The 12900-nt window shown below is 53.2% G+C and overlaps 2 non-coding genes and 1 pseudogene across 2 annotated transcripts; 1 reads left to right on the top strand and 2 right to left on the bottom strand.

Moving 5' to 3' along the window:
- LOC120375680 overlaps positions 1 to 12900 on the bottom strand; it is a 1085709-nt pseudogene that overhangs the window by 722924 nt on the left and 349885 nt on the right.
- Positions 769 to 884, top strand: LOC120376002. The gene has a single exon (XR_005586929.1). It is a non-coding gene; the product is annotated as a U5 spliceosomal RNA (small nuclear RNA).
- LOC120376186 lies at positions 2827 to 2990 on the bottom strand. Its single transcript, XR_005587094.1, has one exon. It is a non-coding gene; the product is annotated as a U1 spliceosomal RNA (small nuclear RNA).

Raw genomic sequence — 12900 nt, 5'->3', positions numbered from 1 at the left:
GAGGGTGGTGAAGCACTGGAATGGGTTCCCTAGGGAGGTGGTGGAATCTCCTTCCTGAGAGGTTTTTAAGGTCAGCCTTGACAAAGCCCTGGCTGGGATGATTTAGTTGGGGATTGGGTTGGACTAGATGACCTCCTGAGGTCCCTTCCAACCCTGATATTCCATGATTTGAAGCTGTTCCCGTGTATCAAGGTGAGCTGCAGCTCAGCGAACCCCAAGGATCTGAGCGAGGCGAGCTACTTTGCAGCAGAGGCAGACCAAGCAGCAGGTACAACGCGGGGTCGCACCCGGGCCGGCAGATAGAATCTCATGTGTGAGATCCCGGCTCCTGTTACTTTGCAAAGTGTGTGCGTTTGCTCCGGGTTTTAGCTGTGGGCCAAGTGCCCTCTGGCTTCTCGTCCGGGCTCCGTCCTCCATGCGCCTGGGCATCAGCGGGCTGTCTTAGGAGAGCAGCTGCCCCAGCCCAATCTCCGCCCAGCCGGGGAAGGAGCAGAGGCAGCCCGGAGAAAAGACTCCTTTGAGCGCCGGAGACGGCCGGAGCATCTTATTTGCATAGCCACAGTGCATTGCGTGCAGCGAAGCGAGTCCCTGGTCGAGGGGCTGGTTTTGCTCCCTGTGTCCCCGGTTTCGATGATCCAACTCGGGCTGCCAATCGGTTCAATTCCATTTCCTCTGAAAGCTAGCGGTGTAGCGGGCTGGGAGAGTAGTCACCCTGACTTTTGGGAGCGTAGGCGGTTGCCCCGGCAGCGCCTCTGCCACGTGTTCTACATACTCTGCTTTCTTTTCAGTTCGTATAAATCTTTCGCCTTTTACTAAAGATTTCCGTGGAGAGGAATGTTGATGAGTTTGTACCCAATTTTTTAAGGCTTTGCTTTGGCAAGGCTGTTGCCTGCTGTAAGAAAAATAGAAGAGTGCTCCCTGAGCTGGTGTTGCTGGCTGAAGCTTTTCTATAGTATGAAAAAAGTATAGTAGGGGGCACCTGGCATTGGCCGCTGTCAGCAGACAGGATACTGGGCTAGGTCTTTAACTTGGACGGGTAGCTGGGAAGACGGTCAATCAGACAGAACCCGTTCGACAAACCTTTTCATTTCCTTGTTATTGCCTGACTCCTTTAATTCTTTTCCTTTTCCTTATTTCCCAGCAGATCGACTAGCCACCAGATTTGGGTGCTAGCAGAGGGACCTGACGAGCTCCTTCTTTTCGGCAGCGTTGAACATGCCAGGGCACAGTCAGCTTCTGGATGCTCATCTGAATGTAACGCCTAGCTCTCACCTTTATTTCTGTTTCTTAGCACTTTTGGGCCATCCATCTTTGGTCTGACCCGTAGGATCCCTGCATTAGGAGAGATGGCTAATTAATGAGCCCATAAACCTTGGAAATCAAATGAAACCTGAAGTCCGTAGAAGACCTCGAAAGGCCCTTGGGGGGTGGAGTGCGAGCTGAGGAAGAGTTCACTGCACAGCTTACCTCTCCATTCTCGTTTTCCTGTCCTGAGCGCAAAAGCCAGGAAGCAGCTCCGGGTAGGGAGGGGATACCATATGTGTGCAGTGGTTAGACAGGAAACAGCAAGGAACTGGACTCGTATGGAGTGAAACTGTAAGCATCTTCTGTATGCCTGATGACTGCAGGTTTGAGAGAGTTATGTGGGAAGTGGAGGCTTTCGGTGGGCTTTCAGAGGAAATGTAATGGAAAGGCAGCCGAAAGTGGAATCCCAGGTTTTTAAACAATCCTCCACTAACACACCAAACAGCTCAGGTCTAGTTACTCATTGAAAATTAGAATAAAGTTACAGCAAGATTTCATCATAAATGAAGTCAAACCCTAAAGATTTCAGAACACAACTGCTATAAGGAGCCACGATTGAAGCAATACAAAGTCAACCTTGCCTCAGAGAAAGGCAGTTAAACAATTTCTCTTTTTTAAAGCAGCATAATCTCCCCAAACGGAAGGGCACTGTTCCCGGAGAAGGGTCCTGGAGAGGGTTTTCCTCGTTGGTGCCGGCCATCCACCTCCCCGAAAGGCGGGAGCTAGGTCGACGGAAGAATTCTTCCGACCAAGGCGCGGACTGATGTAGCCGCGCCGATTTACGTTCCCCGTGCAGCCCAGGCCCGAGGGTCGGTGCGTGCTGAACAGTTAAGTCAAAACAGCTCCGTCCGTCAGAGGTGTGCAAAAGGGAAAACCCGCTGCTGGGCGACACGGCCACGCCGCCCTAACCCGCAGCGTAGCTAAAGGGCATTCGGGGAGGCGGTGGGTGGGCCTCAAGCGAGGGAAAGCCCTCCTCCAGCATGGGGTTGTGACAGCCTAGTCTCCGTAGCACAGACAGGGTGGCCACCAAGAGACAGGAACAGACAGCGAAAGCCAAAGCGGCCCCAGGGCAGGGGGCGAGGCTGCCTGTTGGACGAGGAGACCGGTGGGACAGGCGTTTTGGACAGGCCGTCCTCCCGTCAAAAGAGGAAGAGCCCGAGAAGAAGGGCCAGGCAAGAAGCTACAAGCAGGGAAAGAAGCAGAGCAGGCAGGCAGGCAGGCAGGCAGCTCCCCTTAGAGCCAAGGAAGGCACCGGTCCAAACCCCCCAAAAGCAGACTAGAGAGCAGATCAGCTGCAAAAGACTAGGGAAAACCAAGAACACAGAGAGACCCAAGTAAAGGTTCAGAGCTGAGCTTTGCTTACAAGAAGGAACGTGTGATAAAGATACCTAGAAATACAGGGCCTGTGGAAAAGAGCACTCCCAAAGACCCAGAAAAACAGCTGTTTTCCTGAGTATCTGCTTTGCAGTGCACTAAGCCTAAACAGCCCACTATCGGTTGTCTGTTGTTCAAACCAATCACCAGGGGAGAGCGCGAACGTAGTCCCCCACTACCACAAATTATGCAGTCGAGTTTCCCGCATTTGGGGAAATCGCAGGGGTCAGCACACCCGCAGTGCAATGGATGAGCCTCATCCTGGGAAAACCACCTTCGTGATCATGGTATCTCCCCTGCCAGGTAAGTATGAGTTCCTGCTGCCCGGCCGCCGCCTGCCCTCGCTCGCCCCGTACTTATAACACACGGGGCGGACCGCCGCGCCCCCACCGCCGGCCTCACCCACACCGGCCCCCACTGCCGACAGCTGCCCCGACCTGGCCCCCGGAGACCGTCCCTTCCCCACGCCGAGCTCCCGGTGCCAAAGTCGGGCCCTGCCTGGCAGCCTGCGTCCGCTCCCACGATGCTCTGCTCGCACACAGATCTGCATACCTGCTCACGCGGCTCCGCCCCTCCGCTCGGGCCCCTCCCCCTGCCCGCCCGGGCCGCCGCTCTTGCCTGCCCTGTAGGGGTAGCCGGGTCCCGTCCCGCGCAGCCAGGGCAGCAGAGAGACCACATGGCCCACCTGCTGCTGGGGAAAGAGCGCAGCTTGCGTGTCGCTTCTCTCTCTCGCTCTCCCCCCACCGGCAGTTGGTCCAATACAGGAATGACCTCCCCTCCCCTCGCAAAAAACCCACCTTTCCAAACAGTCCTTCTTTCCCAGCCCCCTAATTTTGCTTTCACACCCTGGGACCATCTCCTCTCTTTGTCTCTCCCCCCCCCCCCCCAGGTAAAGCAGAGATGGAGGCAACTTCAGCCACTGGAGACAGCCCCAGCGAGCGCTGCAGCCGGCCGGGGGGAGGGGGTGTTTGCAGACATAGGAAGGGAGCAGCTGGGAGCGGTGGGTGCTGGGAACAAGGAGGCAGGAGAACAAAGCCCAGAGATGGGACATTGGGCATCTCCTGGGGGCGGGGCTCTGGCACAGCCCGGGGCGGGCAGCTCCTGGGGCGGGGCTCGGGCACAGCCTGGGGGCGGGGCAGCTCCTGGGGGCGGGGCTCTGGCACAGCCTGGGGGCAGCTCCTGGGAGCGGGGCTCTGGCACAGCCCGGGGCGGGGCAGCTCCTGGGGCGGGGCTCTGACACAGCCCGGGGCGGGGCAGCTCCTGGGGCGGGGCTCTGGCACAGCCTGGGGCGGGGCAGCTCCTGGGGCGGGGCTCTGACACAGCCCGGGGCGGGGCAGCTCCTGGGGCGGGGCTCTGACACAGCCCGGGGGCGGGGCAGCTCCTGGGGGCGGGGCTCTGGCACAGACCGGGGGCGGGGCAGCTCCTGGGGGCGGGGCTCTGGCACATTGTGACGCAGGAGCCCGGGCTCAGCAGCTGCTCCCTGGTGGCCACGTGCTGCCAGCAGCGCTGGAGCCGCCGGAGCCGGAGCGGAGCCGCTGTTCTCAGCTGCAGCAGGATCTGCCCCCGGCCCCGCTGGGATCCAGGTGGGGCCAGAGCCTGGGGCCCGGGGGTTCCCCGTTGTGTGGCTGGCGGGGCGGGCGGGCGGGCAGAAGCCGGAGCTGCAGGCGGGGAAGGGCAGTGGGGCAGGTGGGGTTGAACGGTCTCTGTGCAGCTTGGAAAGTCCAGGGGAGAGTGTGTGAGTCGGGGGAGATACCTGCCTCCTTCTCCTGTCTGTGCCACTTCCCTCCCCAGCACTGGTAACAAGTCTCTAGTTCTCCCCTTTTCTCTCCTCACCACACAGGACCGTCAAACCCAAGGAGATTCCCTCGTTTTTCCTAAAATTATTGACTCTCTAGTCTCTTATTTTCCCCAATTTTCTCCATAAGTCTCAAATGTCAATTTAAATTTTCCTCATATTTGGGGGGGGGCGGCTTCCTCCCTCCCCCCATTTCATCTGCAGCAATTCGTCCTTGTTTGGGTGGGAAATTGTTGCCCTGAGTCATTCCCCAAAAGGGATGGGGGTTCCTGGGTGCTGGTTGGGGGAGCCCTGAGACACAGCTCCTCTGGGGTGGAGATGGGGTGGCCATTCTCTGCCAGCCACAGGGCATGGCTGGGGCACCGGTGGGGAAGGAGGAACCAGTGTCCCCTTTGGAGCCTGCCCAGCCCCTTTGGTTCTGCTCCTTTCTAGCTTTTTGTTCAGAGACTTTATTACTGCAGAGGCTGAAACATGTCTGTGGATTTACCCCTGGCAGGAGGGGTCAGGTCTACACTGTAATAAAGAGATCGAGCATTTTCCAGCATGGCAGAGTCTAGGATGTCTGTCTGCAGGGAAAGGGCCTGGGGGAATTGTGATGTGAAATGAACTAAAGCCTGTTCTGAAACCTCCACAACTGCCCTTCTCACCCTGCCAGGCTGCAGAATGACGCCCACGTCTCGCGCCGGTTCATCCCATCCTCCTATGGGACAGGGAAGGGAAATGGCTGCAGAGGATCCCATTCAGGTAGGGATTATTGGGGGTTATTGGTGGGTTCCTGCTGGAGGGAGAGTGACAGCAGATACACAGGAGCTGGGAGGCTTGGGCAGTCTGGTTTGGAGGTTGGAGCGGGGCAGGAAATTCACAGGGTGGAGAATGGGAGGAAGCCAGGGTGTAGCAAACCTGTTGGGATCTCGGTAATATGTGGCTTCCATTCTAGGAACAGACCCATGAGGTTAGAAGGTGGAAATGCTCTGATTTGTGGAAGTGCAAAGAACACACCTAGGTGGGGCTAGGTAAAGGGAGCAGAATCCCAGGGCTGGAGCCTCACTGCTGTGAGATGTAGAGGGGCACCCACCAATGAGGCTTAGTCAGGGGTTCTCAACTGTTTTCTTTCTGAGGCCCCTCAACATGTTATAAAACCCCCACTGCCCTGCATACGCCTGGTTTTCTGCACAGAAAAGCCAGGGCTGGTGTTAGGGGGTAGCAAACAGGGGTATTGCCTGGGGCCCCATGTGACAGGGACCCCCACAGAGCTAATTGCTCCAGCTTTGGCTTCAGCCCCTGGTGCCAGGGCTCATGGCCCCAGGCAGGGAGGTTTGGGCTTTCTGCCCTGGGCCCAAGCGAGTCTAACACTGGCCCTGCTTGGAGGAGCCCCTGAAACCAGCTTGCAGCCCCCCAGAGGTCCAGGGACCCCTGCTTGAGAACCACGGCCTTAGGGGATATGCCCCTCCCCCATACCCAGCTCCAGGGCTGGCCTTAGAGAAAATGGCACCCTGGGTGAACTTGTATTTTGGTGCCCCCCATCCCCCCTGGCCCTCACGGGCTCCCCACCATCACGTCCAGGCCCCGGTGCCTCCCTCTAGTGCTTAATTTGTATTGAAAGAGGTGCCAGAGCTCAGCCATGGCACAAATTCAGCACTGGCAGGGCAGCCTGATAGCGGCAGGTGCTGGCCGAGCGCCCAGCTCTGAAGGCCATGCCACCGCCAGCAGCAGCAGCGCAGAAGTGAGGGTGGCCTGGTGTGTGGTGTATTGTGCAGCCTTTTATTTAAAGTGCAGTTTGTAATGTGGCATTACACCGCCGCGGGGTCGGCTCTGGTGGCGACAGTTTCAAGCTTAACAGAGTGAAAGTCGCCTCTGCTACTTGCTTCAAATGCACAGTCTCTAGGAACACACACAGACCAAGGGTAGTGACCACACAGACATTCACAGGTACAAGGTCTAGTCGGTTTTACAAGTTTTATTGAAGTTACAGTTAAGGTTACGACGACCCAAGGCATATAGACATTCTATGAAGACCTGTGCAAAAGTTACAACTCTAGTTCTACTCACATCCTGTTCAATAGTATTAGGGTCTGAGGTGTCTCTCATGGATTGATCATCAGTAGAGGGATGGTTCCTGCTGGAATTTCCCATAGGGAGCTCAATTTTCCTGCTCTGGGCACCCCCTTTTTATAATGAGATTCTGATTATACCTCATTAGCATTGACACACAACCTGTATCCTGTGGTTAAGGCACATTTGGAAACAGAGGAGCCTTTACAAAAAAATTTTTATTTAAAATTAATCTTCCTGCTAATTAAGACTAAACAAAGACTGTGAATGGCTTGCCAATTACAGAACCAGTTTCTCCTCCCTTGGTTTTCACACCTCAGCTGCTGGAACAGGGCCCCATCCTCCCTGATTGATCTAACCTCGTTATCTCTAGCTTGCTTCTTGCTTGCTTATATATACACACCTGCCCCTGGAAATTTCCACTGCTTGCATCCGAAGAAGTGGGCATTCACCCACGAAAGCTCATGCTACAAAACATCTGTTAGTCTATAAGGTGCCACAGGATTCTTTGCTGCTTCTACAGAACCAGACTAACACGGCTACCCCTCTGATAGGTGTGTGATGGATCTGCTGGGAGAGACAAGGGGCTCTCGCTTCGTCCCCTCACCCTGGTGTTTCCTGGCTGCTCTGAGCAGGCTGGGGGTGGGACTCCTGACCGTGAGCCACCCAGGGCTTCCCTTTGATTGGCTCCTCTCCCCCATGAGTGGTGGGGTTGTGAGTGGGGCAGCAGGTACTGAGTGTGGGACTCTCACTCTTTCAGGGGCCGGTGACCTTCGAGGAGGTGGCTGTGTATTTCACCAGGAGAGAGGGGGCTCTGCTGGACCCCGCTCAGAGAGCCCTGTACAGGGATGTCATGCAGGAGAACTATGAGACGTTGGTCTTGCTGGGTGAGGAGTCCTGTCCCCTGGGTTATTAGAAGCTGTGGGGTCTCTAAAGAACCCGAGTAGTGATAACTTTATACCTTTATTTGTCATACAAGTTTTGACAAGTTCCCTTGCCCTCCTTTTTTGCCTTATCTCCCACCCACTAAAATAATTTTTGGACATTTGCCTTTTTGGTGCCAACAGTAATTTTAAAATTGCATTTAATGTATCCTTATAGGATACCTTAATAACTACATTAATCACTGTCGCTTTCATGCCGTTTCCTCATTTTAGGAGGAAAATACGCCTCCTGTAGAATTCTAAATTGAGTTAATAGGTGTATGACTCATGCATGGCTTGTGTGACAGTCAGGTGAGCTCCTCTTTTGATAGGAGAGTGTATAATGTTGCCATTCAGGACCCCACGGGTGAAGGGAGAACAGAGCTATGGGAGGGGAGGAGAAGGGGGGAGTAGATAATTCTGGGGTGTCAGGACATGGGGTGGGCGTGTGCAGGGTTAGAGCTAAGAAGCAGCAGGGAGGGAGGAGGTTGTGAGAGACGAGGCGGGAACACAAGAAGTTCCCAAGGTGCCGGGAGGTGGTGCTGGCTGAGAGTAGTGGGAAGAAGGGGAGGGGAGTGTGGGGGAAGGGCACCCGGGAAGTGGGCTGGGTGGGTCAGTGGGAGGGAGGAGAGGTTTGGGGATCCAGAGCTCTGGGGGATCCCAGACCTTTAACCCCGAATCCCTTCCCAAGCCTTGTTGCTTTAGAGCCTCCACTCCAGTTTTCTTTCTGTTCAGTTTCACTTTATTATACATCCCCCAATATTATTATTATTATAACTCTTGACCTCCCTCTCCCGCTCATTACCCCCCTCCCCATATGGCCTCCCCATCTCAATGCCCAGTGACCCCGGCCTCCGACCCTGAGTCCTTGCTGCATCCTCCCTCCCACACCAGGGCCACTTCCCAGGCACCAATGGGCGCTTGGCTGATGATGTCACAGGGCGGTGGTGTAGCCTGGACAGTTTCTACACTTATAAGGTTACAGGTTGGGGCACAACTTGCCCTTGTACAGGGCTACTCAGAGTTAATTGAGAAGATGGAATTTGGTGAAACGCAGAAACGTGCTTTAATCCAGACAGTTATAACTGAAATCATAGGCCAGGCTCAATACACGTAACGATTAAACTAAGATAAGTACAGTAAAGAGGGTTTTGCACTGTGCATACTTACAAGATACGGACACCATTGGAAAGAAAGATCGACGGGCAAGGGAGCCCATCAGAAGGGAGCCCTGCTTCAGTTTACACTGTCTCAGGGACCCGACAAAATGAAAAACTGGTAACTAGGAGAGGTATTTTATCCACTTCCTTATGGTAATAGGATGGCTATATACCATATCTGCTCCTTTTCTCTGACTACAAGAATGTCAATAGCTGCCCCAACCCATACGTGGCCTTTGGGACATCCATAATTAAGCATCAAGCATTAATACTCATGATTTACATCACTTATTAATTAATAATTCCAATCTATGAATGTGGTGCAACCTAATTGCTAAAGCCCACCCCAAAATTCCTTCTTTTCGGAAGAATTAGGGGCTGTTGCTCCTGAATTTTAGTGCTTAATTCCCCAGCCTTCTCCACACACTGGGGAGTTTAATTCTCCCTCCCATTACACCTGAGTCACTAGATTTCCTAATTCCCCAAAATCTGCTTTTGCGATGTCACAGTTCTGGGGTAGCGAAGCCTTTGACCTGCCTCCATGGTCTGCTCAAGGAATGGCCTCTCGGGTATCAGGCCTCTAGCCAGCCCCTCTCTATGGGTGGGGACCCACATCTCTCTCCTTTTTGACCAGGGTGTGAGGATTGCGGCTTGTCCTCCACTGTGTTCACTGGACTAACGTCCAGTTCCTGTGCTTTGCTTTCTCTCCAAGGGCTGTGAGCAGTGTGTGTGTGATAGAGGCAGGAATTTTGGTGATACTTGTATGATGCCAATACACACCTCAGTTTCCCTCTGTGGTTGGTATTGCCATGATTATAAAGAGCAGGAGACATGAGGTGTTTTGTCACTGAGCTGTCATGGGGTGATATGAATGGGTCATTAAGGACAGGCTGGGACCAACCTACATCAGTGGAATACCCAACAGAGACAAGGGAATAATTGTCACCTGTCCATGGGAGGATCTCCCCTTGGCTGAGTGAAGCACACATGGACTCAGGATGTGCTTGGGAGCAGGAAGAACTGGGTTTGCAGATGCAGGGAGCTCTACCGGAGCGAAGACAAATGGACAGGCTCAGTGAAAGGAAACCAAACTGTTTTCTACAGCAGCCTGGCTCAAGGGCATTGGCCAGTATGGACTGTATCATCGTCTTTGCTTCTCTGTGCTAATCTAAAGACGTTCAGTGCTGTATTTCAGTTGACTAATGAACCCTGCTATGTTTTAAAAGTCTGCCGAGTGTCACAGCACAAACTTGCTCTGTGCATTGACTGAGGAACAGTCACTGAACAGGAGTGTAGTTCGGCTGGACCTGCTGGCAGAGCTCACAGGTTGAAATAGGAGTGTTGAAGCCAGAGGCTCAGTCTCAGGTGCTGAAGCTACATGGCCTGTCCTTGTGGAAGAGTGGGAGCCCTTGGGGGTCTAGTGCACTCAAGGGACACCTCCCAAGGACAGTTTAAAAGCCAGGGCATTGCACAGATCCTGTGCATCCATGACAGTGGCATTGTGCCTTATGGGGAAAAGATATAAAGCAAGAAAAGCATCAAAATGTTTCTTTACCATCAGTCCTCTTGGGAATCCCCGATCATTCCAAAGTATATTAAAAACCTTCTTTAAAAGCTTACGTCTGGGTTATCAGGTCATGTCAGTTTGTAGCCCAAAAAGGCCCTTCTCAGTCAGCTCAAACTCAACTATTTCTCTCCAAAAAGTCTGTCATATTCAGTCTCCCGAAAGAGGTAAAATCAGTCCCTGCCCCTTTCTGTGCGGGGCAAAGCTTCAGAAGATGGAGTTCTGCATAACCAGCCTTGAGATCCAGCCTTAGTGACACCAGATTGCACAGGAAACCCATCCCCCCACCCCTCAGCCTCCCCGGTATCATCTGGCCCATCTCAGCACCACAGTCTGTGAAGTATTCGTGCTTTCAAGGGCTGGCTCAAAGATACAGATAACAGTCATAAGTAGGGCCAGTGTTTGCTGGCAGCGAAAACAGAGTAATTGCCAAGCATGAGCAATATATAATCCTTTACAGCTGGAAAGTGCATTGGGGGGAGGGGACATGAGCAATATATAATCCTTTACGCCAGCTGTGGGGGGGAGATGAGGCCCAGACACTGGGCATTGAGAGCCTGGAGCCGGCTGTGTGCTGGGGAGATGGGACATGAACCAGCTGTGTGCAGGGGAGAGGAGCAGGGGAGAGGTGCTGTTGATGCCGTCTGCGCTGCAGCACAATGAGGGTGCCCAGCGTCCCACTGCCAAGTGCCCCGTCTCCCAAGGGGAAGCTCCAGTGTTTTTTCTGAGCCCAGACTTGTATGAGGAGGGAAGAAATTGGCAGCAAGTCTCAAAAGCAGCCAGCCCCCAGCCTCTGCCCCGTGCCCTGGAGAGGAGTCAGGGGTCTCCAGGCAGAAATGTGGGGTTTGTGACCCTGCATCCCCAACCACCTTCTGTTCAGCTATTCTGGATACGAAGGGTGATTCCAGAAATGAAGAGTAATTTCAGGGGGAAATGCAGTAATAGCAGCAATTTCCGGAAAACACTGGCCCTAGTCATAACATTAAATACAATAGTCTCAAGTTCTATACCTGTGTTCATCAGATCTGTCCCTCTGCCGTCACATAGTTCACTCTGCTGGCGGGTTCCACCTCTTCCCTCATCTGTGTCTGTCTTGTCTATTTAGACTGTAAATTCTTCAGGGCATGGGCCATCTTCTATTCTGGGTTTGTGCTGTGCCTAGCACAACAGGGGCCCATGGTTCATTGGCTCTTAGGCACTAAGGTCATGAATATGAGTTATAATAATAACTCTTCTGCCACTTTGAGCCAAGGAAGCCGGCCTTGGGGTGTTACGTCTTAAAAATGAGCTGGGGTTAAAACCATGGAATATTCCTTGTGACAAGTATCCCACAAATTCCATGGACCTTCCTTTTTTTCTTTCCCTTCTCAGGGTTTCCAGTTTCCAAACCTGATGTGATCTCGCAGCTGGAATGAGGGGAACAGCTGTGAGTCTCAGACCTCTATGGCTCTAGAAAAAAGTGCTCCCGAGAGCCGTGTGCACAGGTGAGGAATTGGGTGAACCATCTCAACAACTGTCTGTGAATACAGGAAACATTTGGGATGCCCTACAAAGACTCTCCAAGTTGTAAGCGCTCCAAGTTCAAAACTGTTCCCTGCAGATGTGGAATCATTAGGCAGATGTCACTCATGGCTTCCCACCTATCCTGACTGACAGTTGGCAGCAGGTCCCTCCCCAATCTCACTTTCCCCTGAGAGTTCTGGTGAGATGCACACCCAGAACGGATCCCTTCCTCTCTCTGCTCTGGGGAAGGGTTTGGGGAAAATCAGCTCCTGATAGCTTTGATCTCTCCCACACATATTTTGGTTTGTTCACACCTTTTTCCATTCCTCTCTCTGAGATTCCTTTCTCTCCGGCACAGGGAGTGACCTATGTCTGGATTCTCCCATCAGGCGGTGGGATGGCAAGTGAGAACGAGGAGACACCCCCGCAGGAAGATGTGAGCAAGTAGAAGCACATGGGACGTTATCAGAAAGATCCAAAGGGAATGTTTCCAGGAGTTGTGCACTCCCAGAAAGAACAAAAGCCTGTGAGACTCAGCAGAGGCCAGAGGAAAACTTCAGTAGCCACTCAGACCTTATTACACGCGAGAGCATCAACTTGGAAGAGACACACTACATGTGCCATGAGTGTGGGAACAGCTTCAATGGAGCTCAGACCTTCTCACACATCAGAGAATTCACAGGGGAGAAGCCCTACATGTGCTCTGAGTGCGGGAAAAGCTTCAGTCAGAGCTCCAACCTTATCAGACATCGGACAATCCACATAGCAGAGACGCCCTACACATGCGCTCAGTGTGGGAAGAGTTTTAAGCAGAGCTCTGCCCTGATCACACATCAGAGAATCCACACGGGTAGGTGCCCTACACATGCTCTGAGTGTGGGGAACGCTTCAGTTATAGCTCAGCCCTCATCTCTCATCAGAGAATCCACAGTGGAGAGACGTCCTACACGTGCTCTGAGTGCGGGAAAAGCTTCAATCGGAGCTCACACCTTGTTAGACATAAGAAAATCCACATATGAGAGAATTGTAAGAAATACCTTGATTCCGGCTGGACAAAGATTGTTTTTTAAAAAATCACAATTGCAAATTCCCACAGAGCGACCTTTGCACCATGTTCACTGTGGTCTCTCAGCTCCCCTAGATGAGTTGCCTGCTTCTGCCTTTTGCAGCTCCCTGTTCTTTATTCCCCATCACCGTCCCAATCCCCCTGTTGTTCAATTGGTT

This window comes from Mauremys reevesii, linkage group 12 (assembly GCF_016161935.1).
Source record: "Mauremys reevesii isolate NIE-2019 linkage group 12, ASM1616193v1, whole genome shotgun sequence".
In the NCBI taxonomy this organism is placed as follows: domain Eukaryota; kingdom Metazoa; phylum Chordata; order Testudines; family Geoemydidae; genus Mauremys; species Mauremys reevesii.
The sequence above is the reverse complement of the archived record's forward strand: the minus strand, read 5'-3'. Positions and strand labels throughout refer to the sequence as shown.